Genomic DNA, 19,754 nt, shown 5'->3' on the forward strand with positions numbered 1-19,754 from the left:
TGTGCAAGTGCATGTAAGTGTAAATTGATATAATATGGATTGATGGAGCAGTGAGTAAAGCTACGAGCAGGTATCAGGGTGCTATTTTGAATTATTCTTGTAAGGTGCTAACGGATATAAATATTTGTGTTGACACATGCCAAACATATGCAAGCACGTGAGTGCGAGTTTGCTTCTCAGTTGGCAATATGTCTGCAGTCACGATCACAGCTGTTTAGCATATGAAAGAATTTGAAGAGGTTGAAACGCGGACCAGCTGACTAATATTTGACAGGCTTCAAGCCACAGAAATACCACAACACACAAGCGCAAAGGGACACTATAATGCAGTGAGCTACATTTATAACATTTATAAGGCTGGTTTGGTTTTATGCGGACTATGAGGGATGTTGTAGCGGAGGGCTCTGGAATTTTAGACTACCTGGGGCTCTTTAAAATGCATTGGCATCACACAGTGCATAAGCCTCTAACTTTTGCCTCCATCAAAACAGGACTACTGTAGCCAGGATCAAACCCACTTTTTACAGGCAATCAGTCAAGCACCATAGCCACTGAGTCAATGCAGCGGCTTGCAAGTTATGCAAGAGCAATGCAGGCAGATGAGTGCTTTAAAACTACCTCCACGCTTGCTGACATCACACAACACATAATTGCTTATAGTTGCAATCTTATTTTAGTTAATAAATGCATGAAAATCTTGCTAAAAATGTGCATTCTGAAATGGAACAACTTTCTCATAAAACAATCAAGGTTGCCATGGCACACTTCAGTGGTGACCACCCAAAAGTTTTGTTTCTGTTTTGCCTAAAACTGTCATGCACATGTTCAATCTTCAGCAGTACATGGATTGAAGTGAACTGCCTTCAGATGCAAGAGAGAGACATCATGCGTGTTTGCCAAATTATTGACACATCTGTTATGGGCTAAATTTTTTACGCATCCCAGAATCCTCAGCAGTGTATGAAACGACCTGAGTCCTCTCCAGATGCAAGAGAACTCCATTTCATACATCAGTTGCAACATTGTGGAAGCTACACAAGTAGTCCGCAGCAGGGAGGCATGTTCCTACACGCTGATTTCATGGTTAAGGGGTCTAAGTGGTAACTCAGGAACTGGAAACTTGGGGGTGTACGTTTGATTCCCACTCGTGACACTCTTTTTTTGAACTGCGCTACTTTGAATTTGTTTAAATAGCATTTGGTGGTTTAGTATCACTTTATTTTATCAGCTTTTTGTTCAGAACAGGTTCAAAACCACTCTCTTCAAACCAAACAATGGTGCATGGGCCTATTATGCATGATTCAGGCTGTCTGTAACTTTCATTTTCGCAGTTGCCAAGGACATTACTTTTTCCTGTGCCCCTCAGAAGTATCCTGGCATGTTATCCACTATACTGTGTCAGCAACAGAGCCGCAGATTAAGAGCAACAAACGATTGCACCGGATTGAGTTTTCAGTCAGACTTTATCACTCTGCTGGGGAGAATGTCAGGATATCCCGGAAAGATTTCTGCGAGGAACGGATTTTATTACAAGAGTACACATTTGTAATTACTTGCTTAGCGTGCTGGGGAGTCTTCGAAGTACAAAATTTTGAAAAAAAAAACTAGTTCTGGCAAAATGATCGCATAGAGGCTCGTCCAGACCGCTGAGCACGACTCCATTTTCTCTAAACGTAAGGTGAGCTCGAAGAGTACGGCGGCGGGGTTGTGGGGCATCGAAAACGCAGCATGAAGAAAAACAACAAAAATACAAATTTACAGATTTAGATTCTGGTGCTCCCAAAAATGAGTTTTATCGAACTTATGACAATTGTTTGATGTATTAAACGTGCAGATGAAGTAATTATTATTTTTTGCTCACCGCAAGAAACAAACTATTCTTTATCTCCAGTGCAGGCAGTGCAAACATAAGCTGTAGCTTTGACATTGTTGCACCTGATGTTTGAATTGGAGTATACATGTTGTCCAGCTCAATCATCGAGCCAACTGCCCTATTGACTGGACAGAGTATTTCATGCACTGCTGGGGAAGCATCTGAAAAAGCAAGTGTTACAGACAAGTACCTGAACGTTATTCCTTAAAGCTAACCACTGGAATATGTGTCTGCACTTTCAAAAATATTTCGTCAGAAATAGTTTTCATTCCTCTATTAGTACATTTCACCAATTACAGGAATTGTCTCAGGTACTTGAAGCCAAGAGTAGAACCGTAACTGAAAAACTCTGTGCACTGCATGTCATCAGATAAAATGCAGTTGTACTCCAGCTGCTCATGAAAATTACTTGCCGAGCAAGCAGTCTCCTTCTTCAATCAGGAGCCCCAACTCGAAGTGCCGCCTGAGGGCAGACTTGCCCCAGACGTGGGAATCGTGGCAGGAGCCAGGAAAGCGTGCATCAATGTCAAGGATGCGCAGGTCGGCATCACACACCTGCAGGAAAGTCAATGTGCTTCACACTACACAAAAACAAACTATGAATATTGCATAAGAATGCAATCTGCCAAGTGACACAAATGCTACCGTTTAAAAACCCATTAAAATGCATGCATGAAACAGCTGGAAAAATCCATGCACTTATTACATGCGCAAACATGAGGTAAAACAAAAAATTATCTACACTGTGTGTAAAAATGCTCAGTTATGGGTAAATGGAAGCAGTTTTTGAGGTTTAACGCCCCAAAGTAACTCAAGCGATGAGGCAAGCCATGGTGAAGGGCTGCCAATAACTTCAACCATATGGGGTTCCTTATCATCCACTGACATTGCACAGTACACAGACCACTATCACTAATAAATGGGAGAACATTCCATTAACCATGACATGCATGAAAGCAAAAACAGAGCGTCCTTACAACCATTGCGTTCAATGCATAATGTGCCTTCCTGGTGAAATAGTTGGCCTTCACCACGCCAGGGCTGGACTTCGAAGGGGCCTTTACACCAATGAAGGTCCCGTCGACGCATCCCACGACGTCTGTGATGCCGCCGCGCAGAAGGAAACGCTCCTTAACATACGCACGCTCGGCCGCAGTCGTGGGGAAAGCGAGCCACCGCTTCTGCACAGCCGCGTCGATAAGCGCGTCGGAGACGTCCCTCACACAGCGGCTCACAGTACTTTGGTGGCGTCCAATAAAGCGGTCGGCGCCGACGCTCCCCTGGAAGCTCCCGGTCGCGAAGAACCGGAGGGCGCAGAGGACTTGTCCTTCGACCGAAAGCGAATGAGGCCCGGTACGCACTCTCCGCAGGCGTGGGTCGTCGCCTAACTCTCCACACAGCCATCGTACCGAAGTTTTGGAGAGGCGAAAATGTCGCTGGAATTCGTCGTCGGCCATGGCAGTAAACGGGTCCAGCCGGCCGTACTGACATTTGCCGTCAGAGGAAGCGATGACCCAGGCTGCTGCTGCTGCCGCCATGACAGTCCCGAGATGAATTCGGGGCACTTCACCGTTCACGAGTTTAGCTCCGAGTTCACCTGTCAATCAAAACCATTGGTCACGCCCCCGGCGTGCCGTACATAAATTATAGGCGTACGCGCTATGGGTGGGCCCCTCCCAACATACCTGCCGGCTACAGGTATGCTGCGCGGCTGTGCTGATTGCTGACAGACATCGACGATGTTGACCACCGAAATGTAACAGGCAAAAAGGACGTCATTGCTAATTAATCTAAGCACCTCTGCGAAGGACACGCAACGTTGCGACAGCCGCCGATTTCTTCGCTCGCATACCAAGATTGCACAACACTATAGCCTTTTGCAACCACGTAACACACAGCACAACGCTGACGGCGCCTCACAACTGCTTGCAAGGCGTCAAACACGGAGCACGACGACGAAACGGTGCTTGGAGCACGCCCTACTCCAACAACATCGCATCACAGGTGTTTGGCTTGGCCGTCCTTTCATCGGTGATAAAGCTGAGCATCAATGTGTCAAACACATCCGGGATCGACAAACGGTCGCAGCTCCAGACCCAGTGCGATAAAGAGTTTGTAATTTCCAGCACGCAAGCACTGCGTAATTCACAACCGTAACACCTTTCTCTGTCCGATTCCATTATTACAAACAGGATCCCTCATCTGCCCGAACGATATTATTGCGATGTCACTGCGGTATACAACGGCGATCGACGTTAGTGACAATACCAGTCCGCAAAACCTTGAATTGCGCGACGTAAACAAATACTACGCAAATACGCGCGCCACCACCTTCACACTTTTAGTCAGCGTCTGATGACATAGGATGATTTGTGTCGCTGGGTAGCACGCTCTTCGCATCCGCAGTGCACTTAAGAGGCGTCACACACAACAGGTATACGTAATGAATCATTGAATACAGCCAAACAGCAATTTTTTTCTCACACCGCACCACAGACGCTCGCACGGCCAATTTCTACCGCTGAGACTCGCCAAGAGCGTACTAAAAGCAATGGTATTAAAAGCAAGCGGGGTGCGGCAGCGGCCGTAGCAGCGGAGAACTCCACCTGAGGGCACTGCAGAGAGCAGCAGTGACGCGGGGGTGCAGTGCAGCTCAGTTTTTTGCTTTTGTGTATTATGCAAGCCAGAAGATGCATGACTAATATTTTAATATACGACACAATAAAATATATTATTGCAATGGCCGAAAAATAAGACAGATTCAGCGTGTAGTAGTTACCCAGTCTTTCCAGTCGAAGGCAGCGCTACCGGCGGCGTGTCAGCGCAGGAGCTCTCGTTTTCGGCACGGTCGGCTGCCGCTCTAGTTCGTATGCAAGCTACGTTGCAAGCTATGGCCTCACTATCGCCACTAGCGGCAGAAAGTGTCAAATCTTTGTTAATTTCCTAAAGCTATGCTTTTCAACAACGCTTCATTGGATTCAGATTTTAAAATACACTTGGAAATGAACAAAATGTTCATAATATTATCTGTCGCCTTTTAACGTATTCGAGAGAAGAGAAAGGGTTGATACCAGAGTGTACCTAGTGCACGCTTTTCGTGTTCGGAAATGGAGAGACAGATAGAGCCTGAAAGAGCAGACACGCCTATGCACGCCTTTGACGCGCCCGAAAAGGCGTGTCAAACAGCTAGCGGCGAGTTTGAAGATAGATAGCAGAGAAGTCACGATTTCGCGATTGCTGATATGGCGCTGTTAACTTCAGGTAGCGCTGCGGCGTGGTATTGCGCAGTGTGTTGTGTTTGAAGTGTGAAACAGGCGCACAGGGTGCGCTTGTATCGCCTTTACGTGGCTTTATCTCTACATTTTCTTGTCCGCTGCCTGCGCACGTTCCGCGCTATCTTCGTTCACTGACTGCCGTCATCGCAAACTCGGATGAAACTCGGGCGAGCGCCAAACTCGGGCCTTCCGGCATAGCACCCCAGTTGCATCCCCAACAGTTCAGTGCCCTGAAGGAGAGGAAGCATGGACGCCTACAGTTCAGGGAAGACACAAGAACGACCTAACTGACATAATATTGCCAAATTCTGTTCCAATGGGGAAGCACAGATAAAAAGTTTACAAATGACTAGTACATATGCGCCAGCCTTCCACATGCGATCACAGTCTTCAAAATAATTTGCATGACGAATATTAAGAAGTAAGCACTGATCCGATGAGCACCAACACCGAGCAAAACCATCCGTCGTCTGTTCGCAGTTCGCCTAGCGCGAGTGCTTCATCGCGCAGCACTGCCGCTCATAATAATCTTCTAAATAGCACAAATCCATCCGATGGGTACCAGCCGCGAGCAAAATCACCTGTTGTCAGTTCCCTCGCCTGTTCTCAGCTGTCCACGCAAAAGCGCTCTCACCCGCGGCACTGATCGTCGTCTTCTACGCAGTACAAATCCATGCCAGTTGAATGTAGTAAACATTGTAGTTTTTCGCAGCGCTAGCAAGCGACCGCATAACTCTGCTGTGATCTCTGGTGGCATTTTTATTTACCACGGCACCTGAGTACTAAACGCAGACATAGACTATGAAGCAAGACTTGTCACGCAGGCTATACGTCCGTTCTTTTCAGGCAACGCATTATAGCTGAGGCAACCGCACGCAGACTGCCTCCACTGCCATCCCTATATAGCCGCACACTAATAACGCGTGTGAATACAGATCAGTAATAGAGAAGCGGTGACGGTACTCACCAATCATGCAGCTCATCCAGGCTTAGTAAAACCGCGCCGTCGTCTTCATTGCCTTTCCAGATGACAAGACGTCGTAGCGCTGCCTTTCTTCACGGCTTTGCCCGTCCAAACTCACCGATGTTGACTGGGCGTAATACTCGTCGTTGGCTTCCAAAACACACTTCTGTTCTTCACACATGTCCGCCGCACAAGCACTCAAACAATGCCATGAAAATCCAAATAACACAAAACGTGAGGCAACGCACGCACTGACATGGCGCCGGCGCCAGCGGCTTTGCCCTTGTTTTTGCGTCGTTGAAAAACTGCAACTCAAATGCGCTTTTTTACTACTAATATTTGAATTATGTTCAGAAGAAAAATATTTCAATTGTTTTAAATTTATTTTTTTATTAAGTGCGAACACTAAAGCGCTTTTAAATACTTTTGTAGAAGCTGCGATCCTGTGATCCCATCACCCAGGGTGCCCCGGATGTTCTAGCAGACGATGGAGCAGACGACGGCGCAGACGACGCTGTTGACGGAATGAAATTTCGTTTGCTGCCAGCTAAAATCTCTTAATTGCGACAAAACGGGCAAAGAAATGCACCGTACCTCAAGCTGGTGCATATCAAGGATATGTTGGACGTGAGCGGTAAGACTGAGAGCAGCTGCGATGCATTACTTTGACTGACGCGGGCATGCTCGACGGAGATTTACACGAAACTGAGGGCTTAACTGTGACCCGTACAAGCGGATAACTTTGATATCAACTGCTTTGCGAAACTACGCCGATAGTTGCGTCACACTTTAGCTGATATGCAACAGCGGCTCGCACTCGCCGCATCTTGCTCGCGTGTACTTTCACAATTGAGCAAGAGCCCACATGGAAGCCGATAGAAGCAACTGTGTTTTCGAGTTCAGATTGTTCCGCGAAATACGAGCAGCTTGTTTTAGCACGCACTCGAATTGTAGTTCTCAGCCAGTGCGTCACGAGCGGTGACGATGGCCTCGATGACGAGCGTAAGAATCACCTTAAGGTGGCCGCAACGAAGCCGGTATCCCAAGCGTATACAGTGAAAGCTCGTTAATTCGACCCCCGTTAATTCGGAAAATCGGATAATTCGACGCGCGCGCGAGGTCCCTACAATTATACATAGGAGTCTATGGGGCGAAACTCTCGTTAATTCGAACAAATTTTGCCGTGCGTCGGTTAATTCGACTTCACTCCGCCGCCCGCCAAGCCGGTTTGCCGAGAGCAAAAAGAAAAAAAAACTGCCATGAGCGGCGCTACTGTACGGCTGATAGACCATCCGTATGGTCATATTATCATCCATCCATCCATCCGAGGAAGCGAGTTAGCGGCGGCCGAAGCGGCTGGCGTCTTTTTTTTTGTGCTTTGTTGTGTCGCAGCAGTCGCTACGATCGCGGTTATTTACAGCGCCTTTTTTGGTAAATGCGCGCTTTGTCAGCGTGTTTACTGCGCTGCTTGTTGTTGCTGTTTTGTTGCGACTGAGAGAAGGGTGAAAGGAAATTGCAAGGGATTGCCTACTGGCTCAGCCGAGCCACCACCGCTGCCATGTGCAGATAGAGGAGAGTTAAAAGATCAGAGGAAAGATAAAGAGAAAAGATAAGACGCGCGTCCCAGCAACAACGCCGTCCCCGCGAACGCTGGCTGAAAAAACAGATAAGCGGGGAGCCGCGCTCCCTTCACCTCCTCCCCACCTCCTCCCCGCGCTGCTTTCGGGTGGGTAGCGCGCAGGGCCTGCGCGCCTCGCCTTTGTGTCCTGTCAGCTGACCGAGGATGAAATAATTAAAGTGACAGGCGCTGACAGTACGACGACGATTTACGATTGTGAGCAGTTGTCCCAAATGCCGAAGTGCACGGTGAAAGAAGCCGCAGAAGCCTTGTCTGTGCGGGAGGACTTCTGTGAACAAATCCCTGACGGCGCGTGTGCCGCGGAGCACCTGGCAGCTGTTAGAGCTATCGTAGTCGCTCAAATTCGCTCGAAAAAGCAGACGGTGATTACAGATTTCCTTGCCAAATAAAGGTATACGTCCTGTTGCGGCAAACATTGTTTTTTGTTGTTCATTCGATAATTCGACATTCGGATAATTCGACAATTTTTCGCGGTCCCATCAGTGTCGAATTAACGAGCTTTTACTGTATGTGAGCTAAAAGTTGTTTACCTGTGCTGTAAACGTGGGCTCAGTCGCAGTCCAGCCGCTAGCTGCTCAGTTTTCCAGCCTTGCGAGCCCAAGTCGCTGGCTGCTGAGCATTGCGGGAGCTGAGCTTTCAGAAATGACACTGCCCGCGAGCGCGCCGGGCGACAAGTTTGCACTGCTCCCTGGATGTCGTATTCGTCGCTAAGCCTGTCAGGTTTCATATCGATGCCAGAGCTGAGAGTGCTTTCGAACTGGCTAGCGCTGAGGTGCTACTCTCTTCACTGTACGTTGTACTGTGAACCATGTCTCGTAGTGAAATAAAGATATGCGCGGTTTCCGCGCTAACGGTGACGTCGAGGACGAGTTTAATAAACGCTGTAAGGCAGCAGATATTCGATGCATATATGTGTGCTAAATTTGTTCACCTATGCTGCATGCAAACGTGAGAATAAAGTCTCGCTCAGTCGCAGGACAGACGCTCGCTGCTCGATTTTCCAGCCTTGCCTGCTCAGTTCGCGAGCTACTGAGCCAATCATTGAGCGAGCCGAGCTTTCGGCAACGACGCCGCCCGCGGGCGCGCCGGCCGACGAACTGCGCGCTGCTCTCTAGCTACCCTTGTCGTCGCTAAGCTTAGCCGATTGCACATCGACGCCTAAGCTGAGTGCGATTCGGAACTGGCTAGCACTGCGGTGCTACCCTCGCCACCGTTTTACTGTGAGCCCCGCGTCATAGTGAAGTAAGCTCGGTTTCCGCGACCCCTTCAGGAGCAGAGCTAGCAGAAGCCAGGCGAGCTGCAATGGGCAGCAGAAGCGGCTGTGGGAGAAAATTTGTTTTGCTGTTACCGCTTCTACCAACAACTCGATATTGGCTAACGATACTCTATCCCAGAGCTTAGTAAATGGACGTGAACAAACAATACCAGTGAATTTTTCTGACGCCGGCTTCCAGGCTGGCAGGCCGGTCCCAGAAGAGCGCCCTTACGCTTGCATGGCAGTGGCGCACGTCAAAACCGCCCCGACATTCTACTCTTCGCTCAGGTTGTCGTAGCACACTGTTAATAGCGAGGGACCAGAACACTTTAGTGGACCGAGCGTGAGGGACCAGAACACTCTAGAGGACGAGGCGCGAGGGCGCAGGAGACTGAACCAAAGCGCGCGATCGACTGACGTCAGTCCCAAGACTTCTCATTTCACGTGAGAATCAAACGAGCAGGCGAGCTGCAGGTCACTCTTGTAGGTGTGAGGAAGTGTCGTGGAGCTGCTGCCCGATCGCAAGCGACTGCTGGCCGCATGGCCTTTGCTATTGCGAGTGTGAATGGACATTAAACGCACGTTTACAGTAGGGAGTCACAGAGTTCGCGCGAGTTAATTAAGCCCCTTGGTCACGGAGGGGGAGCCCCGAACTAATACATCCTCATGGGGAAGTCACTCACTGACCGAATTCTTGCGGCGCGACTTCATGTCGCAGAACTCGCCACCCAATTCTTGGCGTCGCGGGGTAACGCCACGTCGACTGGCAAATATTGGGTTCTTGCTCCTCCGGGAAATTACAGCGCAGGCGCGACGCAACGGTCCACGCGCGCGCCCTTTCTAGGCGTCCGTGTTCAAACACGCTCAAGGCTGTACTAGGCCTTAGGATTCGTACGCTGTTCTCTATATTTAGCGAGATGGTTGTGTCACTGTCATGAAATTTTCAATGGAAGCAATGAACGAAGTCGTACGTAAGAATATATATATATTTTTTCATATTTTATGATGATCTTGCAGCATGCGCGGCTAAAAACTGAAACGTGGAAACTTGATATGGGAGTCGCCTTGATCATTTATACAGGCAACAGGTCATGCGTGCGTAACATACATGCTGCCTTTGTGATAGCAGGACGATTACTGCGAGTAATCTTCCAGCTTTTTCGCCATCAGGTTACTCTCATTACGTGACGTTAAGCGACGCGTATATGTGACCTTAGCCTTTTCTCCGCATGTGGTAGTGGGTACAGTATGTTGCGAGACGCACGTACAGGTCACAGCAGCCACGAGTACACTGACCTTCAGTAGCGCTATTCGTCATGCTCGCGCCGGATGGAATGAAGACGCTCGCGTGGCTCGCAGCATGCCACTACCGCAAGCACTGCCTCATTCACAGGCACCGCTAGCATTCTCGCTGGTGCATATGCTTTCTCTTGAGCATGGTCTTCTTTCGCTCACACTGTCATGTGCGAACTGAAGGGAAGATTGATTGCGAGCGGCGCCTCTCATCCCCGCCAATTTTCGTGCGGCCGGTAGCTAGGTAGGGAAGCGAGTTGCAAACTCGAGTCGCGTTTGTGAATTAACACTTCATTTAATTCCCTCGATGATCGTCGCCAATCGATCAAAGCAAGTCGCATCGTCTTCGTGGCCAAAGTGCAAGTGATTTAACACGAAATTGGTGAATGTCCGCCTATCACTATCCCACGATGGCGCTACAGAAATTCGAGATTTCTGTAGAAAACCACAATTACCATCGACTGCAACCTCTAACACGACACTTGCCTCCACAGATATTTGTCCCAAGACAGAACCCACGACAGATATTTGTCCCAAGACAGAACCCACGACAGGTATCTGTCGCAAGACAGACCCACGACAGGTATCTGTCGCAAGACAGATACCTCGACAGGCTGTAGTGTCGCGCGACTGAACCCGCGACAGGCAACTCTGTCGAGGCACGCAGGCCCTGTCGCGCGGCACGACCCTCCCTGAAGCACGACAGCACCTACGACAAAAACCTGTCGCGCGACAAATCCTGCGACAGGCACCTTCTGCACACTACAAAATACAGGAATGATGACTGTCGTGCGACAGAACCCACTACAAACACTTTTGTCGCGAGAAAGAACCCACGACACGAGCCCCTGTCGCACGACACAATGCACTACAAGAGAGCTTGTCGCGCGACACAAAATTTTGTCGCGCGACAGATACGCGACAAAAAATTCTGTCGTGCGTTTTGATCGGGATAGTCTTGTATTATATGGTCGTGTGGCGTACAGGTTTTACTGAGGCGTGTTAGTGTGACGTCACACACTGTGGGGAGAGTGTACCACGGTGCTAGTGCCTCGTGTCTTGGGGCAATATTTTTGATTTCATTTAGTATGTTCAGAGTTTGACATTTTTCTTCGAAGCGCAAGAGCAACGGCTTAATCGCATAGGGCTTGTTGTTGAAGAGCATTCGGGATGGGCATTCCGTGACAATTGGGTAACAGAGATGTTTGGGCTGTGAAAGGATTTTTAGGATGTATGTACAAGTTAGTGCAGTTCTTCGATCTTCTAACGAAGGTTCATTAGTTTCCACATACAGACTTGCTATTGGGGAAGTTCTGTCAGACCCCCAGCGTTTTCTTGATAGTATTTTCAGCACATTGAGGGCTTGGGAAGCTTTTTTTCTTTAAGCTGTTTATATGTGGCAAGAAAGTGAGTTTTTTATCGAAAGTTATCCCTAGAAATTTGTGCTCTTGTTTGAACGGTAATGGGGTTTGGTTTAAATATAGTGTGGGGTCGGCCTGTAGGCCTCGTCTCAAAGAGAACAGAACCGCTACTGTTTTCTGAGGGGAAAATCTAAATCCGTTTCTATCTGCCTAGGTAGCCAGTTTATTTATTGTTATTTGGAAGACGTGCATGCTATTTGGAGGTCGTCTACGTAAACTGAGTACATGATGGATTTTGGGATTACTTTTCCTATGGAGTTCATTTTGATGACAAATAAGGTCGTGGTGAGGATGCACCCTTGGGGTACACCAGTTTCTTGGAAGAAAGTCTTGGAGAAGGTTGCGCCTAGGCGGACTCTGAACGTGCGATTGGTCAGGAAGTTGCTCAAACAGCTCAGCATCCTGCCGCGGATACCTAGGTCCGCTAGGTCACGGAGGATACCGAACCTCCACGTGGTATCGTAAGCCTTCTCCAGGTCGAAGAAGACCCCGATACAGTGTTGGTTGTGGATGAACGCTTCCCGGACTGTGTTCTCGAAGCGGACAAGGTGATCGGTTGTGGAACATGTCTTTTTAAACCCGCATTGATGTATATCTAAAAGTTGCCGAGACTGAAGTATGAAGGTTAGTCTGATGTTTAGAATGCTTTCGAATGATTTTGCTATGCAGCTAGTGAGTGCTATTGGCCTGTAACTGGTGGGACTAGTTGGTGGTTTGCCAGGTTTTAGGAAGGGTACTATGATGGCTTCTTTCCATGCATGGGGGATTTCTCCACTCATCCATATTTTATTGAAAAATTTTAGGAGAGCCTCTATGGCCGTCTCAGAGAGGTGAGCAAGCATGGCATAATGTATACTGTCTGGGCCTGGTGCTGTCTTTTTACCGGATGTTAGTACTATGTTTAGTTCCTGCATGGTAATAAGCTGATTGTAGTCTTCATGTATGCATGTTCTGAAGGGAAGTTTTTGTTTTTCTACTATTGTTTTGTGCTTTTGAAATGTGTGTGTGTGTAGTTGGATGCGCTTGAAACTGTGGAAAAATGCTCACCCAATATGTTGGCCTGATCTTCTAATGTTGTTTGAGTACCGGGTGTTGTTAGCATTGGAAATGTAAAAGGAGTAAAATTTCCAGTGAATTTCCGTACCTGCTCCCACATTTTCTTTGATGATATTGAGCTGTTTATGGAGGATATGTACTGTTCAATAATGGCTGCGTTTGGGCGAGTTGCCATGATGCCCTTTCTGCGTTGGTCTAATGTATCGTGCTTTGGCTCTAGCCCTTTTGAAGGTGAGCAAGTTCCCTGCAGTGGGATATCTGCGAAGGTTGCCCCAAGCCTTGTTTTGCTGCTTTTTAGCTAATGTGCAATCATTTGACCACCAGACTTTATGTGTTTTTCGTGCAATTTGAGACGTTTGTGGGATGGCTTCTATTGCTGCAGATATTAAGCATGTGACAAATTTTTCATTTATTTCTTCTATTGTAAGGGTTTCGGCATATTCTTTTTCTAATGTGGCCAATTAGTTCTGAAAAGTGCCCAATCGGCGAGGTGAATTTTCCATCGCCGAGGCTTCGTAGGGAGGATGGATGTCGCTGATGTTAGCTTTAAAACCGTAGGTAAGTGATCACTTCCCCGGGGGTCATCTAAAACATCCCAAATAAAATCATTAAAAACAGATGGTGGTGCAAACGCTAAATCTAGACAGATCATTTTTCCAGAGCTGGGGCAGCAGTACGTTGCTTTTCCCGTATTCATTAAACATATGTTATTCGAAAGAATAAAATCTTCTATGAGCTGACCCCTGGAATCAGTATGCTCACTTCCCCAGAATGAGGAGTGTGCGTTAAAATCCCCAATTATGACATATGGCTCTGGCAACTGTTCCAGAAGTTCTTCAAGGTCATGCATGGCTATTGTGTTGTGTGGTGGTATGTACACAGAGCATATTGTTATTGTTTTATGGCTAATGATGTTTACTGCGACCGCTTCTAAGTTCGTCTTTAATGATACCTCTCTTGCAGGGACATCGCTTTGCGTGATGATAGCGACGCCTCCTGAGAGTCGGCTAGCTTGTACTCTGTCTTTCCGGAAAATATTATATTTTTTTAAGATGTTTGTGTGCTGTGGCCCAAGGTTCGTTTCTTGCAGGCACACAGCTGTAGGTGCCATTGTTTATTTGAGCATATCGGTTATGTCTGTGTAGTTTCTCTGTAGACCTCTACAGTTCCATTGTATTAGATATGCCATTGTGATAAGTTGGGGATTGGGGAAGTTACTTATTCTCAGGAGCAGTGATCCGTGGTTTCCCTTTCTTCTCTAGGGAGTCTCGCCGCCGCTGCAGCGGTGGCGAACCAGGAGTTGTATCCATCGCCACTTTCGTGCCGCCGGATTTCCGCGGAGACGCCGCGGATGTGTGTGTTTTAGATGTCGGCGGACTTTCGCCGACATCCATATCCTCCACGGTGGACGTGGGGGATGCTTCTTGGTTGCGATGGCCCGTGGCCTTCACATTCGTCTTTTTTGTTGGCACCGCTGAACCAGGCCCTGCTCCAGCGGCGAGTCTTTTGGGCCAGCAGGTGCCTTCTTAGAGGGGTGGGGCGACAGGTCCAGTTCAGCTGAGCTGTTCTGGGTGTCTGTCGCCGAGGATGCCGCTGCTGAAAGTGGGGCCTGAGGGCCTCCAGCGAGGATCGCGTGGTCTTCTCGCGAAAGTTTCAGCCCTGTGGACTGTACCACCGACTTCTGTGGTGGGGACTTGGGTGTCGACACCAGGTCCACCGGATAGACCTGTGTGCCGACAGAAACTGAAGGCGGCGGCCGTCCCCACGTCACCGCTTCAGAGTATGTCCCTTTCTGTTGGAAAGAGACACGTTTTTTTTGCCTCAAGGTAGGACAGGTTTTCTGTGGTCTTCAAAGTTATAATTTGTTTTTCTGTTTCCCAGACTGGGCACGACCTGGAGTACGCGCCATGTGCGCCATTGCAGTTGACGCATTTTGCTGTGCGTTCGCATCTTTCTTCTGTGTGTGCGTCTTCTGCGCATGTGACACAAGTGGGTTTACCGCGGCAAGCCAACATGCTGTGTCCAAAGCGCTGGCACTTAAAACATCGTCTCGGATTTGGTATGTATGGGCGGACTTTGCAATGGAGGTATGCGGCGTGGATGGAGTCAGGCAGAGTTGTGCCATTGAAAGTTAGGACAATGTGTTTTGTCTTGATTTCTGCATTGTTTCTCCGGATGGTTATTCTTCGGGCTGCTATTACTCCTTGTTGAGCTAGTTCTTCTTCCATTTCCGCATCGGTACTCTGTAGGAGTTCATATTCAGATATGACTCCCTTCGAGTGGTTCAGGGTGCGGTGCGGGGTTACCTGTACGCTCATTTCTCCAAGATTCTGTAATGACATCGGTTTGATACTTTGTTCTTTTGTGTTTACTTCTACAAGGAGATCTCCGGTTCGCTGCTTTTTTGCTTTGTAGTCTTTGCCTACACAGCTTTTTAGGGTGTTGGCGATGACAAATGCAGAGAGGTTGGCTACCGGTTCATCAGTGTTTGAGTGAACCATAAAAAACTTCGCGAACATTTCTGGCTTCTGTGGATTCAATTTCTTGACATCGGTGCGACCCCTTTTTGGGGGCCGATCAGATTTTTTTGCAGATTTTTCCATACGGCATGTATAAACTAAGGGTTCCTGACACTTTGTCGCCTCTGATTCACCCTTATACACAGAGGAAGGTCCCGGGACTCCCCGCCTGGTAGACAGACGAGGAGCCCATCGGCCGAGGATTGACCACTTCCTCGACCGCCACCGTTCAAGGTTTCTTCCCTCCACCTTTCAACCTATCGCCACGGTACGGATGACAGCTTCGGTATGGGGGCTAAGGGTCCGTGGTGGCGCCAAGCACCAACACCTCGTTACACAAGGTGCCCTTGCGGGGGCAATAGGAACCATTCCGGGAACTTAAGCGTTGCTTACAGTCACCGCCGTGCTTGGACACTTGGACGAAAACGTCAAAATCGAAATTCATGCCGACGCAAGCAGAGTGGGGCCCGGCGCCGTTCTCGTTTAGAAGCGGCAAGGTCGCGATAGAGAAATAACGTACACCAGCCGCTTTTTGTCAAAGATAGAGGCCACCTATCTCACGATGGAAAAGGAGCGCCTTGCGATAGTGTGGGCCATGCCGAAATTCTGCCCGTACTTATACTACAGGCCTTTCAAAGTTGTGATTGACCATCACGCGCTGCACTGGCTCACCCACTTGAAGGACATGTCTGGCCGCCTCGCTTGATGCCGATTGACTGTCACGAGCCGACGACAATGATGCCTTCCTAATGTACCAGCACTTTTACACATCAGCAACGCTCGAACCCTGAGCTCTAACACCTCGAGTACTTGGAGGGCAAGGCTTCTCCATTCCTAGCCTCGTTCAAGTAAGAATAGTCTTTGATCTGCATACAGAGTGATGTGATCGTGAAAAATTCACACCGAGCACAATGTTTCCCTCCTTGTACCCAGAAGTCTCCACGAAGAAGTTCTGCAAGCTTCACACGAGCCGACAGCTGGACATCTCGGGTTTTCTCGCACACTCCGCCGCATTCAAGACAGTACGTATTACTGGCCCCGGCTATCTGCCGATGTCATGCGTTATGTGAAAACCTACCGAGATTGTAAACGATGGAAGACTGCTGCCACCCAACTGTAAGGATTCCTGAACCCTACAGAACCTCCATCAAGACCCTTCCAGCAAATCGGCATAGACCTAGCTACTTGGCCCTTTCCTAGGTCAAGGTCTGGAAAGAAGTACTAGATCATTGTAGTGACTGACTACTAGGCCCGCTATGCCGCGGCAAAAGACCTGCCGAACAGAATGGCAGCAGAAGTCGCCAAGTTTTTCGTGGGGTGCATTTTTCTGCGACATGGCGCCCCCAACTACTCATCACAGAATGAGGAACAGCATTCACAGTGGAGCTGAGACAAGCCATCCAGTGCTATAGTCAAACAAGCCACTGGAGGACAACCGCATATCATCCGCATACCAACGGTCTTAGGACCGCTTGAACAAGACCATAGCAGGCATGGTTGCCATGTATGTCGATGCCGAACACGACTCACGACTTGGGACGTCATCCTGCCTTACGTGGTCTCGCACTGCGGTCCGCAGTGCAAGAGACTACCCAGATGACCCCGTTTATAAGGCTTGTCCGTGACAGGGAGGCAACCACCATGCTCGACACCAAGACCATTCTCCCGAACGTCTCAGACGAAATCAAAATTGAAGCCACTGCCTACCTCCAGCGCACAGAACCCACATGACTTGCCCCGATAACGAATGAAAGATCAATAGTGCACTGACGCCCGACGGTATACCCTGCGCAGACGTCACGCAGAATACTAGCCGGGTGACCGTGTATGGGTGTCGACGCTCATTCAATGCCGCGGACTGAGTGAAAAGCTTCTGTGCTGTTACTTCGGCCCATGCAAGATCATTCGTCGACTTGGAGAGCTTGACTACGAAGTGGCCCACGACGGAGCGACAGCATCATAGCGGTGCCTTGCATGTCCGGAAGTAGTATAGTATATTGTGCGCCTGAAGTCTTATTAAGCTCGCTGAAGGACTGTGTTTTCAGTGATTGTTTTGCTTTCTTCCATTCTTAGTGTTTATTTCTGCCCACATTTCATTGCAAAGCATCGGGACGATGCCAGATATTGTTGTGGTTACTCTGCACGCCGTATCTCGAAAGTTCGTTGCGTTTCAAATCGAGCAGGGCTGAGAGCGGCGGGCATTCTGTTCGACGACCACAGAGCACGCTTGTTGCCTATCGTAGCCACCGAGCCTTTGTTCTTTTTTGGGTGCGAGTCTAAACAGATTCTTTTGGAAGCTTGCTTCGCAGCCTTCCTGACTGCCATCACCGCTAAGTGACAATACCTCGTCATGCTTTTAGGTCACAAAGCTCATCAAGCAACGGCCGCTCAGCTTGTGTGAACGGACGTGAGAAAGTATTGGATTCGTTTCAAACAATTTTGAACACGCACTATTTGATTTGTTCAGCGAATCGAACAGGATATTCAATTCGCTGCTGCAAAACTTTGAATATTCACACCCTCTTGCAAAATACACAGTTCCTATGTTAGGTGAACTTTTTCATAAATGAAGGCGGCCGCTGTCAAACAACGCACGCGGGCAGCAGATTCGTATGTGCCGCTGTCCTTCGCAAACCTGGTTCCTATGCGTGCCACGTCGTGTCGTATAGCTAACAAAAAATTCGGGGGACGCTTAAACTCCGCGATGCTCTATCGCGTCGAGTTTCTTGAGCGGCCCAGGGTCCTCTTTGCATATCACTTCACGGACAAGACCACTTTATTTTATAGTATTTTTACTCACACAAGACACACACGCCTTCACTTTAACCAAGTTGAAGGAACGCTCCTCTGTGGCCGCGGGTTAGCGAGCACGGCTCACAACCCAAGGGGCAGAGGTTCGAGACCCGGCTCGACTTTTTTTCTTTTCAGCACAGTTGGTTTCCTTTCTTTAGACACACTCCGTAATAGCGGTGGTATGACGTCGCGACCCTGTAGACCAAAGAGGAATAGTGTAGCGATGTCATCACTGTTGTACTGTGTGATCGTTGTGGGTTGTTTGAACGAAGGATTTTATCGACACACCAACGCCACTGGATTCCTCGCTAAAAGGGCCCTTAACGCTGAAACGACAAGAACATTGGCACCAGTTTTCTTTCTTTGCCAGCGCATTTATAGCCAGTCGTGTGCATCTTGGCGCTGCACGTATGCTGACAAATCAGTGCACAGCGGCACTTTTCACCGACAGCCAGCGCCAACCCAACAAACACAAAACCTCCTCAGAAACTCCAAAAAAGGATGGAATGTCCCAGTCCCAGTACAGCATTTATCAAACGTTTCCAGACCATAGAGGCAAGACATAGAAACACAAGAAAAAAGGCAGTGCTCCTACTAAAGGTCTAGAAACGTTCTTTCGAGAGTTTTAAGCAGCAACAAAAAAGAATTAATGCATTTTGGTCCCAGAAAGGTAACTGGGTATAACGTTTTCGGGACCAATGGTTTTCAACAAGAAATAAAAATCGACTGCACGCTCTCTTTTCTCTCTCCCTCGCGCCACAAGCTGCGGGGAGAGAAGACTTTGCTCTTCCACTCGTCGTTTTGAGAGATGAAACAGCAGTCTCATTCGAACAGCCGAAGGAAACGGTAAACCACGCATCTCTCTCGGCGCATGCGTTTCTCGCACGTGGGCCGTCGGCTCCATGCTGCAGGCAGGCGGCGGCGGTCTGCATTTTCATCGCGCCGCCGGCAGCGGCGATCACCAGCTTTCACGCCTTCTAGTGTTTTCCCAGCTTGCGCCCAACTTCAACATTATGTGGTGGTCCCTCCAGGCGTCTCCGACTATCGGCACTCCTCGCTGCGCCGCTGTCTAGCAGAAGTGCAGTAATGGCCTCCCGTCGCTCGCCCGGCTTCCTCGCTGGACGGACGCCATTTTGCGCGCGCTTATTCGCGCTGCCCGAGACGTTCGAGCACAAGCCCCAGCGCGCGGCAGTTCTTGCTCTCGTCACTGCGCCAACTGGGCTGTCGTGGACTTCGTAGCTACGGATTCACGGAAGTTTTCCCGCGCACCTCGGCGTGCCCACACCATTCCTTTTGGAACTGATGCCGCGGCGGCGCATCGCAAGTTCTTTACGCAGCTCCACGGCCCTACTGATGCCGCTCTTCGAGGCGGCGTTCGCGGCAGCGGATTTCGTGGCAATAAGAGGCTCCTCGCACGCACCCTGCATTCCTCAGCGCCTCCGACGACTGCAGCACGTTGGCGGTGGCAGCGTGGCCGTCTACTACGGTCTGAGGCGGGAATTCAGGACCTTCGGAGACCCACCACTCTCTTTCTGCGAGTGCCCATGGATTAGCCTGCTCTACCTACTTCGCCACCGCGCAGCCATCCTGCCGCAGCGGTATAGTTTGTGCAGTGTTCGCGTGGTTATATTGACTCTCTCTCACTGGATTAATCGTGCCTTGATCT

The 19,754-nt window shown here is 49.1% G+C and overlaps 2 protein-coding genes across 2 annotated transcripts in view; one reads left to right on the forward strand and one right to left on the reverse strand.

The window, feature by feature from the left end:
- The window catches only part of LOC149360694 (uncharacterized), a 93,103-nt gene extending 86,365 nt beyond the window's left edge, over positions 1 to 6,738 (reverse strand). The window contains exon 1 of the mRNA XM_089572469.1: positions 6,116 to 6,738. The gene's annotated coding sequence lies outside the window, so the exon portion shown is untranslated. The remainder of the gene's footprint in view (positions 1 to 6,115) is intronic.
- Positions 1 to 19,754, forward strand: part of LOC149360696 (26S proteasome non-ATPase regulatory subunit 6-like) — a 139,817-nt gene that overhangs the window by 51,335 nt on the left and 68,728 nt on the right. The window lies entirely within an intron of this gene.

This window comes from Amblyomma mixtum, chromosome 2 (genome assembly GCF_055824585.1).
Source record: "Amblyomma mixtum isolate Tamu chromosome 2, ASM5582458v1, whole genome shotgun sequence".
In the NCBI taxonomy this organism is placed as follows: Eukaryota; Metazoa; Arthropoda; class Arachnida; order Ixodida; family Ixodidae; genus Amblyomma; species Amblyomma mixtum.